An 11811-nucleotide genomic window follows, 5' to 3' on the forward strand; every position below is an offset into this window, starting at 1 on the left:
TTAAACTATCCTAATTGCATAAATTTAAACTGTATAATTTAAACTAACCTAATTGCATAAAATTAAACTGCATAAATTAAACGATCCTAATTGCAAGAAAAATAAATTGCATAATGTAAAGAGATGAAATTGCATAAAAATAAGATTTTATATAAAAAAATTTATTACAAAAACCTCAAAGCTCGAGGCTTGAGAAGAGAGCTAAAAACCCCACTATCTAGGGTTACAAGCTTGATCGGAAGGAAGAATACATAAAACAAGGGCCTTTGGGGGCTTTTTATAGGCATTTGGGGGTTATAAGATTTTCAAAACTTTAGATGTGGGACTAAGAGGTTTTAGAGGGTTGTTAGGGGGTTTATGGTGCGCCGATGGGTCCATGGTCCATGCGCTTGTTGCTGTGGACCAGACGGCTAACCAGATCATCAAATCAGTTGATTTTTTATCAATTTTGATCTGATTTGACTCGGGTTTGACCCAATTGAGTCTTCTTTCTTCATTCTTCAATTCCTGGGTCAATTTAACTCTGTTTTGCATAAAATTTGCGCCATTGGAATCCTCTTTCCTTGTTCTTTCTATTGATGATCTCTTCTTCTGCAAAATATAATAATAAGTATCAATTTCTTAATAAAGTTAGATAATTTAGATATTAATTGATACTTTTTATGTCAATTTGTGACATAAATCACACCCCCCAACTTAATCATTGCTAGTCCCTTAGCAATGTACCAAAATAAGATCATATTCCAAAAAGATCCTTCCTTTGCAAATTAATTTAAGATCGAAATTCAAAAAGTTTTCTAGTCTTACTAAGTAATGAGCTTCGAATTAGAATCGGTAGTCAGTCTACTTAGAAGCTTTCTTAGAGTACACTTAAAGTTTTATAGCACTTGTGTGAGTGATAACTAACTTAGTATTTCAATATTAACTTGTACAGGCCAATTGTATCATTTTTCATAACTTAGTTTGATTAATTTTCTATACACCCCAGATTAAACAAAGAACTAAGGTAGCTTTCACACTGTTTTTTTTTTTTTTTTTTTTTTTTTTTGCTGAGCATCCTGGCCTTCCCACCACCGTTTGACGCGAATCTCAACACTTGACTTAGGTGAAGAGACTCGGTTACTAGGCTTAGGGAAATCCACATTTACTCTGTGTTTTGCATTTTATTTCAGGCAGGTAGCTCTTTCCTTAAATTCAAATTTCTTCAATTGGGGTGTAGAAAAATTATCTAATTTAAATAATACTCAAATCCTTAATTGGCCTTACAATTAACACCTACTTTACCTTGTTAGTGTGCATGTGCAATTGGAAGTGCTAATAGTCTTTAAATGACCTAAGCCACCAAGAGTCTAACCAGCTAATCTTCTCCGTGACTCACTACATTAGCAAATACTTTCTAACTTACTCTTATTTTTTTTCTAGATTAATTTATTTCATTTTTTTTTGCATAAAAATAAGATTTTATAAAAAAAAATTAATATATTAAATGCAAGAATTAACTCATAGTGGAAGGAAAAGGAAATGATAACACCTGATTTTGTTCAAACTCTCCCCCCAACTTGACCGACATTGTCCCCAATGGAGTTTATCTAATTTATTTGTCCTAAGCAAACTGAAAACAAAGAAAGCATTAGAAATTAAATAAGCTGGGTTGCCTCCCAGAAGCGCTAAGTTTTATGTCTTCAGCCAGACCAAACCTCGAAGCAACTTAATCAGAATAAGTTGGTTCATAAAGAACCATGGCATCTTCAACAGTCTTGACAGGTAATTCCAAGAATGGTTTTAATCGTTGACCATTAACTTTAAAGATAACACCATTACTTGGGTTTTCAATCTCAACAGCTCCGTGTGAAAAAACTTTCTTTACTAAAAATGGTCCTGTCCATCTAAACCTAAGCTTTCCTGAAAACAGATGTAATCTAGAGTTATATAAGAGCACCTTTTGTCCGATATTGAAAGTTTTTCTTATAATTGATTGATCATGAAATGCTTTGGTTCGTTCCTTGTATATCCTTGCATTTTCATAGGCTTCATTTCTAAGTTCTTCTAATTTATTCAATTGAAGCTTCCTATGGTTTCCAGCGTCGTTCAAATTTGTATTTAGTTGTTTGATGGCCCACATGGCTTTGTGTTCTATCTCAATAGGCAAGTGACATGGTTTACCAAACACAATCCTATAAGGAGACATTCCTAGATTGGTCTTGAAAGCGGTTCGGTATGCCCAAAGTGCATCAATTAATTTCAAAGACCAATCCTTTCTATTGGCACTAACAGTTTTTTTCAGGATCTGTTTGATTTGTCGGTTTGACACTTCAATTTGCCCACTAGTTTGAGGATGATATGGTGTGGCTAATTTATGGGTGACATTATACTTTTTCATCAATGTTGCAAAAGGTCGGTTACAAAAATGGGTTCCCCGATCACTAATGATTGCCCTAGAAATACCGAAACGGGATAGAATATTTTCTTTAAGAAACTTAATGACCATTTTGCTATCGGGTGTTCTACATGCAATTGCTTCTACCCATTTTGAAACATAATCAACTGCTACTAGAATGTATTCATTTCCAAAAGAATTTGGAAATGGTCCCATAAAATCGATCCCCCAAACATCAAAAACTTCAACTACCAAGATTGGGTTGAGTGGCATCATATGTCGCTTGGTGATTCGGCCCATTTTCTGACATTGAGCACAACTTTTACAATATTCATGAGCATCCTTAAATAAATTGGGGCAATAAAAACCACAATGGAGAACCTTAGCAGCAGTTTTCTTAGACGCGAAGTGACCCCCACATGCTTGATCATGACAAAAAGATAAAATATTCATGACTTCGTTATCTGGGATACACCTTCTAATAATTTGATCAGGACATTGTTTAAAAAGATAAGGATCATCCCAAATGAAATACTTCACTTGGGCAAAGAATTTATATTTATCCTGCTTAGTCCAATGAGAAGGTATCTTGCCTATGGCTAAATAATTTACAATATCAGCAAACCAAGATTCAGTAGACACAGACATGAGTTGCTCATCTGGGAAAGATTCATTGATGGGTGGTTCACTAGATGGTGCAACTGAAATTCGGGACAAATGATCTGCTACAACGTTCTCAGTGCCTTTCTTATCCCTAATTTCTAGGTCAAATTCTTGTAGGAGCAAAATCTATCTGATTAAGCGTGCCTTGGCATCCTTCTTTGCTAGGAGATGTCTAATGGCTGAGTGATCGGTGTAAACAATGGTGTAGGTCCCAACCAAATAAGATCTAAATTTCTCTAAAGCAAAGACAACGGCAAGGAACTCCTTCTCAGTTGTGGTGTAGTTAAGCTGCACATCATTTAAGGTTTTACTTGCATAATATATCACTCTAGGCAGCTTATTTATTCGTTGACCTAAGATTGCGCCCACAACATGATCGGACGCATCACACATTAATTCAAATAGTTCAGACCAGACAGGAGGATGAATGATTGGAGCTGATACAAGTGCATTTTTTAGAAATTCAAAGGATTCAAGCACTCATGAGTAAATTCAAATTTGGTATCCTTTGCCAAAAGATTAGTCAGTGGACGTGCTACTTTGCTAAAGTTGGCAATAAACCTTCTATAGAATCCAGCATGACCTAAAAATGAACGTATTTCTTTCACAGATTTAGGTGGTGGAAGACTTGCAATTAGATCTATTTTGGTCTTGTCCACTTCAATCTCCTTTTTAGAAATGACATGGCCAAGAACTATTCCCTGTTTGATCATAAACTGACATTTTTCCCAGTTGAGAACTAGGTGCTTCTCCTTACATCGTTCTAGAACTAATTGCAGGTGATTCAGACACTCGGAGAAGGTTAGGCCAAAAACAGAAAAGTCATCCATAAAAATTTCTAGAAATCGTTCTATCATATCTGAAAACATGCTGATCATGCATCTCTGGAAGGTTGTCGGTGCATTACATAGTCCAAAGGGCATTCGTCTATAGGCAAAAGTACCAAATGGACAGGTGAATGTAGTCTTTTCTTGATCTTCAGCAGCTATGGGGATCTGGTTGTAACCAGAGTATCCATCAAGAAAATAGTAAAACTCTTGTCCAGCTAGTCTTTCCAACATTTGATCAATAAATGGCTAAGGAAAGTGATCTTTCCTTGTCGCAGCATTCAACTTTCTATAGTCTATACAGACCCTCCATCCCGTTTGGGTCCTAGTTGGGATAAGTTCGTTTGCATCATTTTGAACCACTGTTATCCCAGATTTCTTGGGTACTACTTGAACTGGGCTTACCCAAGAGCTATCAGAAATAAGGTAAATTATTCCACTATCTAGGAGTTTCAGAATCTCCTTTTAACTACATCCTTCATAACTGGATTAAGCCTTCTTTGGGCTTCTCTTGTTGGTTTAGCCTCTTCCTCTAAGTATATTCTATGTTGAACTATAGAAGGGCTTATTCCTTTGATATCTACAATGGTCCAACCTATTGCTCTTGATTTGCTTTTAGAACTGACAATAACTCCTCCTCTTGCTTGGGATCTAGGTCTGATGCAATAATTACAGGCAAAGTTTCTTTGGGTCCTAGATATGCATACTTGAGATGTTCTGGGAGGGGCTTCAGTTCTAAAATGGGTGCTCCTCTATCGATGGTTTAGGTGATGAGTTTCACCATCTCAATGATTGGTTCAGTAGGAAGTGTCGATTCTGATTAATCTGATTTCTTTAAGTATTTCATTACATCCTCAGACTCATGGATTAACCAGGGGTTAGACTCTAGTCGACTTCATCATCACTAATGTCAATGGATTCATAAATACCATCTTGGACTACATTGACATCAGCATGAGAAGAGGATTCCTGTTCTAAGTTAAAAACATTAAGCTCAATGGTCATATTCCCAAAGGATAACTTCATTAGACCATTTCGACAATTGATTTCAGCATTGGCCGTAGCTAAGAATGGTCTTCCTAAAATGACAGGTATATGTCCTTTAGGATTCGCAACTGGCTCAGTCTCTAAAACAATAAAATCTATAGGGAAAATGAAATTTTCAACCTTTATCAGAACATCCTCGACCATTCCCTTAGGGATCCTGAGAGATCTATCGGCTAACTGTAATGTGATCCCAGTAGGTTGAAGTTTTTCTAATCCTAGTTGTTCATACACCGAATATGGAAGGATATTCACACTAGCTCCTAGATCTAGCAAGGCCTTTTTTATATTGGTTTCTCCAATAACACAAGAAATTGTTGGAGCTCCAGGGTCCTTATATTTAATTGGCACATGGCTAGATAGGTATGAACTGACATTTGCAGCCAAAAATGCTTTCTTTGGTACATTAGTGGTCCTTTTCCTAGTGCAAAGATCTTTTAAAAATTTGGCATAAGTTGGAACCTGATGGATTATATCTAAAAGAGGAATATTAACTTGGACTTGTTTAAATACCTCTAAAATTTTGTCTAAATGTTCAGATTTATTGGATTTCAGTCTGTTTGGAAAAGGAGCTCTAGGACTTTTAAGTACTGGACTAGGTGAATTTTCAGTTTCTGGTGCTTGAGGTTGAAAGGTAGTATTTTTAGAAGGTGACTCGGCAGATGAGTCATCTATATCATCAAGTGCAACTACCTTATTGTCTATTTGTTTTCCTGATCTTAAGGTATGAATGGCATTTACACCATTAACTTGGTTTCCTTGTTGGGGTCGTGGACCATTTTGGTTCCTAGGATTTGGCTCATGTTGGCTAGGTAACCTACCATGTTCTCGTTCACTAATGGTCGAAGCCAGCTGACTTACTTGCATTTCCAGACGGGCTATAGCTTGGGTGTTATTATTTATGAGTTGACCCGTAGTTTGCATAAAGCTGGTATGTGTTTTCATCATGGCTTCTAGGCTTTTCTCTAAAGAGGTAATTTTTTGTCATTATCATGGAAGCCTGGCGGGTTGTTCATCACTGGGTTGGACCTTAGATTTTGCTGATTGAAATTTGGATTACCTACATTAGGATTCTGGGACCATGAGAAATTTGGGTGATTCCTCCAACCTGGGTTATATGTGGGTGCATAAGGATTGTTCAATGGTCCTTGATAGGTGGCATTCACCTGTGCACACTCATTCGAGTAGGAACAATCTTCTAAGACATGGTCTGGTGCATTGCACCCTTTACACATGGGTGCAGATATTTGATTTACATTGGCTGGTCTCTGTAATTCTAAGGCTTCCAATCTACGTGTTAAGGTTGCAATCTTGGCCTCTGATGCTAGGGTTGGTTGAATTTGATGCATTCCTCCTCTTGAAGGTGTAGTTTTATCAGGTTCCCTAGTTGTTTCCCACTGTAAATTTTTCTCGGCTAGGTCTTCTAAGAATTGCCAAGCTTCAGTAGTTTCTTTGTCCATAAATTGGCCTTGGCACATGGACTCTAGCATGGTTCTTGAGTTTGAATCTAACCCCTCATAGATGATCTGGCATAGTCTCCAAGTTTCTATTCCATGGTGTGGGCATTGGGTCAAAAGATTCTTGAAACGATCAAAGTACTTCCAAAATGATTCACCAGCTAGTTGGTAAAATTGATTTATTTCATTCCTAATCCTAGCTGTTTTATGATGGAGAAAATACTTTTTTAAAAATATTCTCACAAAGCCCTCCCAGGTAGTGACAGAATAGTTTGGCAGACTATAAAGCCACTTCTTAGCATTGTCCTTAAGGGCAAAGTTGATTAATCTAAGTTTGACCTCATCCTCTGTTAATTGCAGTTTCATGGTTGCACATACCTCCTCAAATTCTCTAATAAATATATAAGCATCCTCTAATCCTGTGAATTTTGGAAGCATATTTATGATTTGAGGTTTGATTTCAAAATTGTTAGCTGTGGGTTGTGGCAACCTGATACAAGATGGTTGGATGGAGCCAACTGGATAACACAAATCCTTAAGGGTCATGGGTTGGATTGGTTCAGCCATTGGAACAACAGGAATTGACTCAATTCTAACTAGACGACCCGACACTCTTCTCCACACACGAGGTGTACGGTTCTCGATGTTTATACAATTTATTTTTTTTTAATAAAATTTTTATGTATAAGGAAAAGAAAGAAAAGAGAAAAAGTTCTAAAGAGAAGATCCTAAGGAGTCCTAAATCTAAAGAAAAGTAACCAAATTAATTTAAATTTAAATTTTTTTTTTTTTCAAACAAGTGAATCAATAAATTAAACTCAATCTATCCTAGGGTTAACCTAAATCTAGACAGCTCCTAACTGTTCCAAGATGACCCTTCAAACCTTCCAAGTGGAGATTGATCAACTAGTTAGCCAGGTAAGTATAAGAGGTGGGAGGTTCACTCATCGTTGCCTTTCTAGACACCAAACGAGTTGGCCAGGCCAGCAACTGAACCAATTTAACAAACCACCCTCAGGGACTTGCCTAGACACCAACTAATCAAACAACTCAAACTTGGTAGAACTCTTAGGGTTCCTTGTCCTATTGAGCTCGAATTCCTTAAGGTTGACATCTAATTGATTTTAAGATTAAAAGTCTAGGTAATGCAATATGATGGAGATGGTTTTTGGGCTAAGGAAGGGTAATGAAATTCCCACCTTATCTTGTTAATGGGTTGATGCCCTTAGATTAATTATGAAAATGCAAATACAAATAAACAAGATGACCAAGAATGTAAAAGATTTTAATTTAGAATTTTTTTTTTATTTTGATATTTTACTTCACGATTATGAAATATCTTTTGTTTTGTTTTATATTTTTTTTTTTTGTGATTAAGTAAATTCAAATGATTAGGTCTAAAAGCAAAAGTAATTAACTAAAAATAATAAAAGAGAAATTAGAAGCGTACCTGAGTTTTCCAGCAATCACCAATTAAATATAGAAACCTAAAGAAAAAAAAAGAGAGTTATAACGCACGAAGAACAAATATTTGAAAATAATTTAAAACGCCAAATCTCCGGCAACGGCGCCAAAAACTTGATGTTCAAATCTTAAAATTTGTAAATAAAACCGCAAGCACACGGTGTGCAGAGTAGCACGACCAACGAGTACGGATCGATCCCACAGAGACTTGGTTTTAAAAATGATTTTCAAATCTATGCTCAAGCGAGCTTTAACAAAAATCGAAAGTCGAAAGTTGTTTGCTAAAGACAATAAGACTAAGGATCTAGGATTTTTGAATCCACTAGATCTAGATTAGGGAATTCTACCTAGAATTTTTCTTATTGATCCTAACGACTACTCCTCTTGTCTTTCCCAAGCATAGATTATGAAGGGACTAAGGCCCAACGATAACCCATCAAGATTCTTTACAGGGGAGTAGTAACTAGGATCCCTTAGGGTTTTCTCCTCCTATGCACTGAATCAAGCATGAACTATGAAGGGACTCTGACCCAACTGTAGTTCATCAAAAATTTTTGGCAAAAGAGGAGAAAAAAAACCCTAAGAAAAAGAAAGAACCCTATGTAAAATCCCTACTCATGATCTAGCTTCATCGCAAACCCTAGAAGGGATGCTTAGCTAGACATGATCTAAATCTACTTGCAAAATTTAAATACAGAAAAATAAACTACCCTAATTTCATAAATTAAACTATCCTAATTGCATAAATTTAAACTGCATAATTTAAACTAACCTAATTGCATAAAATTAAATTGCATAAATTAAACTATCCTAATTGCAAGAAAAATAAATTGCATAATGTAAAGAGATGAAATTGCATAAAAATAAGATTTTATATATAAAAAAAATTTATTACAAAACCTCAAAGCTCGAGGCTTGAAAAGAGAGCTAAAAACCCCACTATCTAGGGTTACAAGCTTGATCGGAAGGAAGAATACATAAAACAAGGGCCTTTGGGGGCTTTTTATAGGCATTTGGGGGTTATAAGGTTTTCAAAACTTTCGATGTGGGACTAAGAGGTTTTAGAGAGTTGTTAGGAGGGTTTATGGTGCGCCGATGGGCCCATGGTCCACGCGCCTGTTGCTGTGGACCAGGCGGCTAATCAGATCACCAAATCAGTTGATTTTTGATCAATTTTGATCTGATTTGACTCGGGTTTGACCCAATTGAGTCTTCTTTCTTCATTCTTCAATTCCTGGGTCAATTTAACTCTGTTTTGCATAAAATTTGCGCCGTTGGAATCCTCTTTCCTTGTTCTTTCTATTGATGATCTCTTCTTCTGCAAAATATAATAACAAGTATCAATTTCTTAATAAAGTTAGATAATTTAGATATTAATTGATACTTTTTATGTCAATTTGTGACATAAATCAGCTGGCACGTAGCCAAACAATAGGAGAGGCTCTCTTCTCCAACTTGCACTGGGGGTCGCTCCACCATTAAGTCTGGGTTTAAGGCACCTCACCAACCATCACCTCATCCCCTGCCTCGGGCCTCTATGGTAAATCGTATTAACTTCGATCGATATGGTTCACGTCAGTTAGCCTTTTATGGCATCATTGATCAGCGGAGCGACATTCCACCAAAGTAATCAGCACCTACGCTGCTCAGTACATCGGGTCACCATCTATCACCTCGGCTCCCACCTCCCACTCCCTCCACCCCTTGCTTTTAAAAAGGGTTGCTGCTTCCGCTGTGGCAACCCAGACCATCTTAAACCTGACTATCGTAACCCCCTTCAATGTTTCTTTTGTAGAAAATTCAATCACTCCTTCAAGCATTGCAGAACATCTTCAACCTTCAAACTGAAACCCATCCCACCCAACTCCTTTTCTGACCATCAACCGACCCCTATCCCAATCATGGAACAGATTGAGCACCCGTAGAGTGGTCCCATAGCTAAGGCCTTCCTTGCCTTTACCTCCAAAATGGCAGTTGCTTCTGCATATATATCTCGTGCTACCTTTATCAAGGCATTCGGCCATAGCATCAAGATTGATGATGTCTCTCTCACTCTTCTAGGAAAGCTCGAGTATGTGGTTCCTGATCTGTTAAAAAACTCCCTAAGGGCAATACTTTCTTCATTGCATGTCCTTCCTTCGAGGTTCTCCAAAGCCTCACATCCATGGGACACATCTGAGGTGATGGTTTTACCCTCCTTGTGGACCACTGGGACCAAACTATGGATGGCATCACCCATCAACTCCATTTTAAGGTTTCTACCAGCTTGTTTGACCTTCCCCTTGTCTGCTGGAACATCAATGTAGTGGCCAGCATCATCACCAACTTTGGTGTTCCCCTTAGGGCTAGTCACTCCAATATCTGGATGGAGGACATAACCAACTTTGATCTCCACTTCTTGTGTGAGAGTCTTGAGTCCATCTTGAAGACCATTGAAGTCACTGTTGGTGCTTTTTGATACCATGTTCGTCTTGTTGTAAACTTCTCCATCCCTTACAATCCATTCCTTGACCAATCTTCCTCTCTCAGCAATGACCCTAGTGACCTAGGTGATTCCAAATGGAATTTTGATTCGGCTCTACTTATCGTAGTAATCCATATGACCTGAACCACTATCACGATAGCTCCTCTGATAGAAACTCATCGAACCAGCATAACTCTCCTACCGGCTCGCACCCTGCTCGCCTGGGTGCTCTCTCTCTCTCTTGGATCGGCCTATTTGTCTTGTCCTTGGTTTCTCATTGATGTGTGACGTACGATCACTCAGCCTAGTGGAAATCCTACCATCTACATCCCCCTAACCTACTCAAACTAGCTTTGTCCCTCTTGACTGCTGCACCCTTCTCCATGGCTTGAGGTTCAAATTCAAATTTACTTTTGACTGGGTCTATGGGACTGGAGTCTAAGGCTCCCAATGGTTATCCTTCTCCATGTGTTCTAGTTGGTGATTCCTTAATGCAAACTGACCCTGCCCCTCTGTAGGTCTAAAATCCCTTCACTTGCCTCTCCAGCCTCCTATCCCCATTTCCTAAGCTTTTGCATCCATTCTCAAGGGCATCCCTGATGTCAAACCATACCCTTCCAGCCCTGCTAGCAACAAGCGTAGCGCTCGCATCCGATCGAAGAAGCTAAAATCCTTGGGTATTGAAGCATCCTCACTTTCAATTGATAACTTGCTCTTCATCAATTCTCTAACAGCGGGAGATATATCCAGAATTACCAAACAGTGTGGCTTCCTCCTTGTTGATGACACAGCTTCCCCATCAAGTGCATAAAGACTCTCACCCACTCGGAGGTAATATCATGCCCACATGAGGCGGTTCCACCACTGGCACAATTGTGGTGTTTTGGCTTATTAGTGAAGATGGAAAGTTTTGGGCACCTTTTTATATTTATGGATGCTCCCTGTTCCTCTCGACTACTTGTGGTATATCCTAGTTTGGTCCTCTCAGTGTTGTTTGATTTGTGGTCCATGTCCTGCTTCTCAGTGTTGTTTGGTTTGTGGTCCATGTCCTGATCCCTTCACAAGCTATGTTGTTACTGCTTAATATATATGTCATTACTTAAGACTCTCTGGCATTTCTCCTTTGTGATCTATGGCGGTTCCACCACTACTGTTGGTTTGCTACTAAATAAATGACAATACTATTTTGGAATGTGTGAGGTCTTGGTTTACCTCACAAAAAATGTCTGGCTAAGGAACTCATTCTGAAAGGCCAAAGTGTGATTGTTTGTCACTAAGAAACCAAGAAATATGATGGGTACCACTCTTTAGAGGCGATCGAATCTATCGAAGGCCTTTGAACAGCATGGAATCTAAGCGAAATAAAGGAAAAACTACTCCATCGGAGAAGATTCTCACTGAGCACTCAGTTCAGCTACAAATGAACAAATGCTACGTTTATTATCACTAATGTTTATGGACCCCAAGTTCACTCTTCTCAGGTGGAATTCTTCTCTGAACTTCGGGTCCTCGCTC

The 11811-nt window shown here is 38.1% G+C and overlaps 1 non-coding gene across 1 annotated transcript; it reads left to right on the forward strand.

Annotated features, from left to right (window-relative positions):
* Positions 1–6459: 6459 nt before the first annotated feature.
* LOC140855920 (small nucleolar RNA R71) lies at positions 6460–6566 on the forward strand. Its single transcript, XR_012139363.1, has one exon. It is a non-coding gene; the product is annotated as a small nucleolar RNA R71 (small nucleolar RNA).
* The last annotated feature ends 5245 nt before the right edge of the window (positions 6567–11811 follow it).

The sequence above is a fragment of the Elaeis guineensis genome, chromosome 2 (genome assembly GCF_000442705.2).
Source record: "Elaeis guineensis isolate ETL-2024a chromosome 2, EG11, whole genome shotgun sequence".
NCBI classification, from domain to species: domain Eukaryota; kingdom Viridiplantae; phylum Streptophyta; class Magnoliopsida; order Arecales; family Arecaceae; genus Elaeis; species Elaeis guineensis.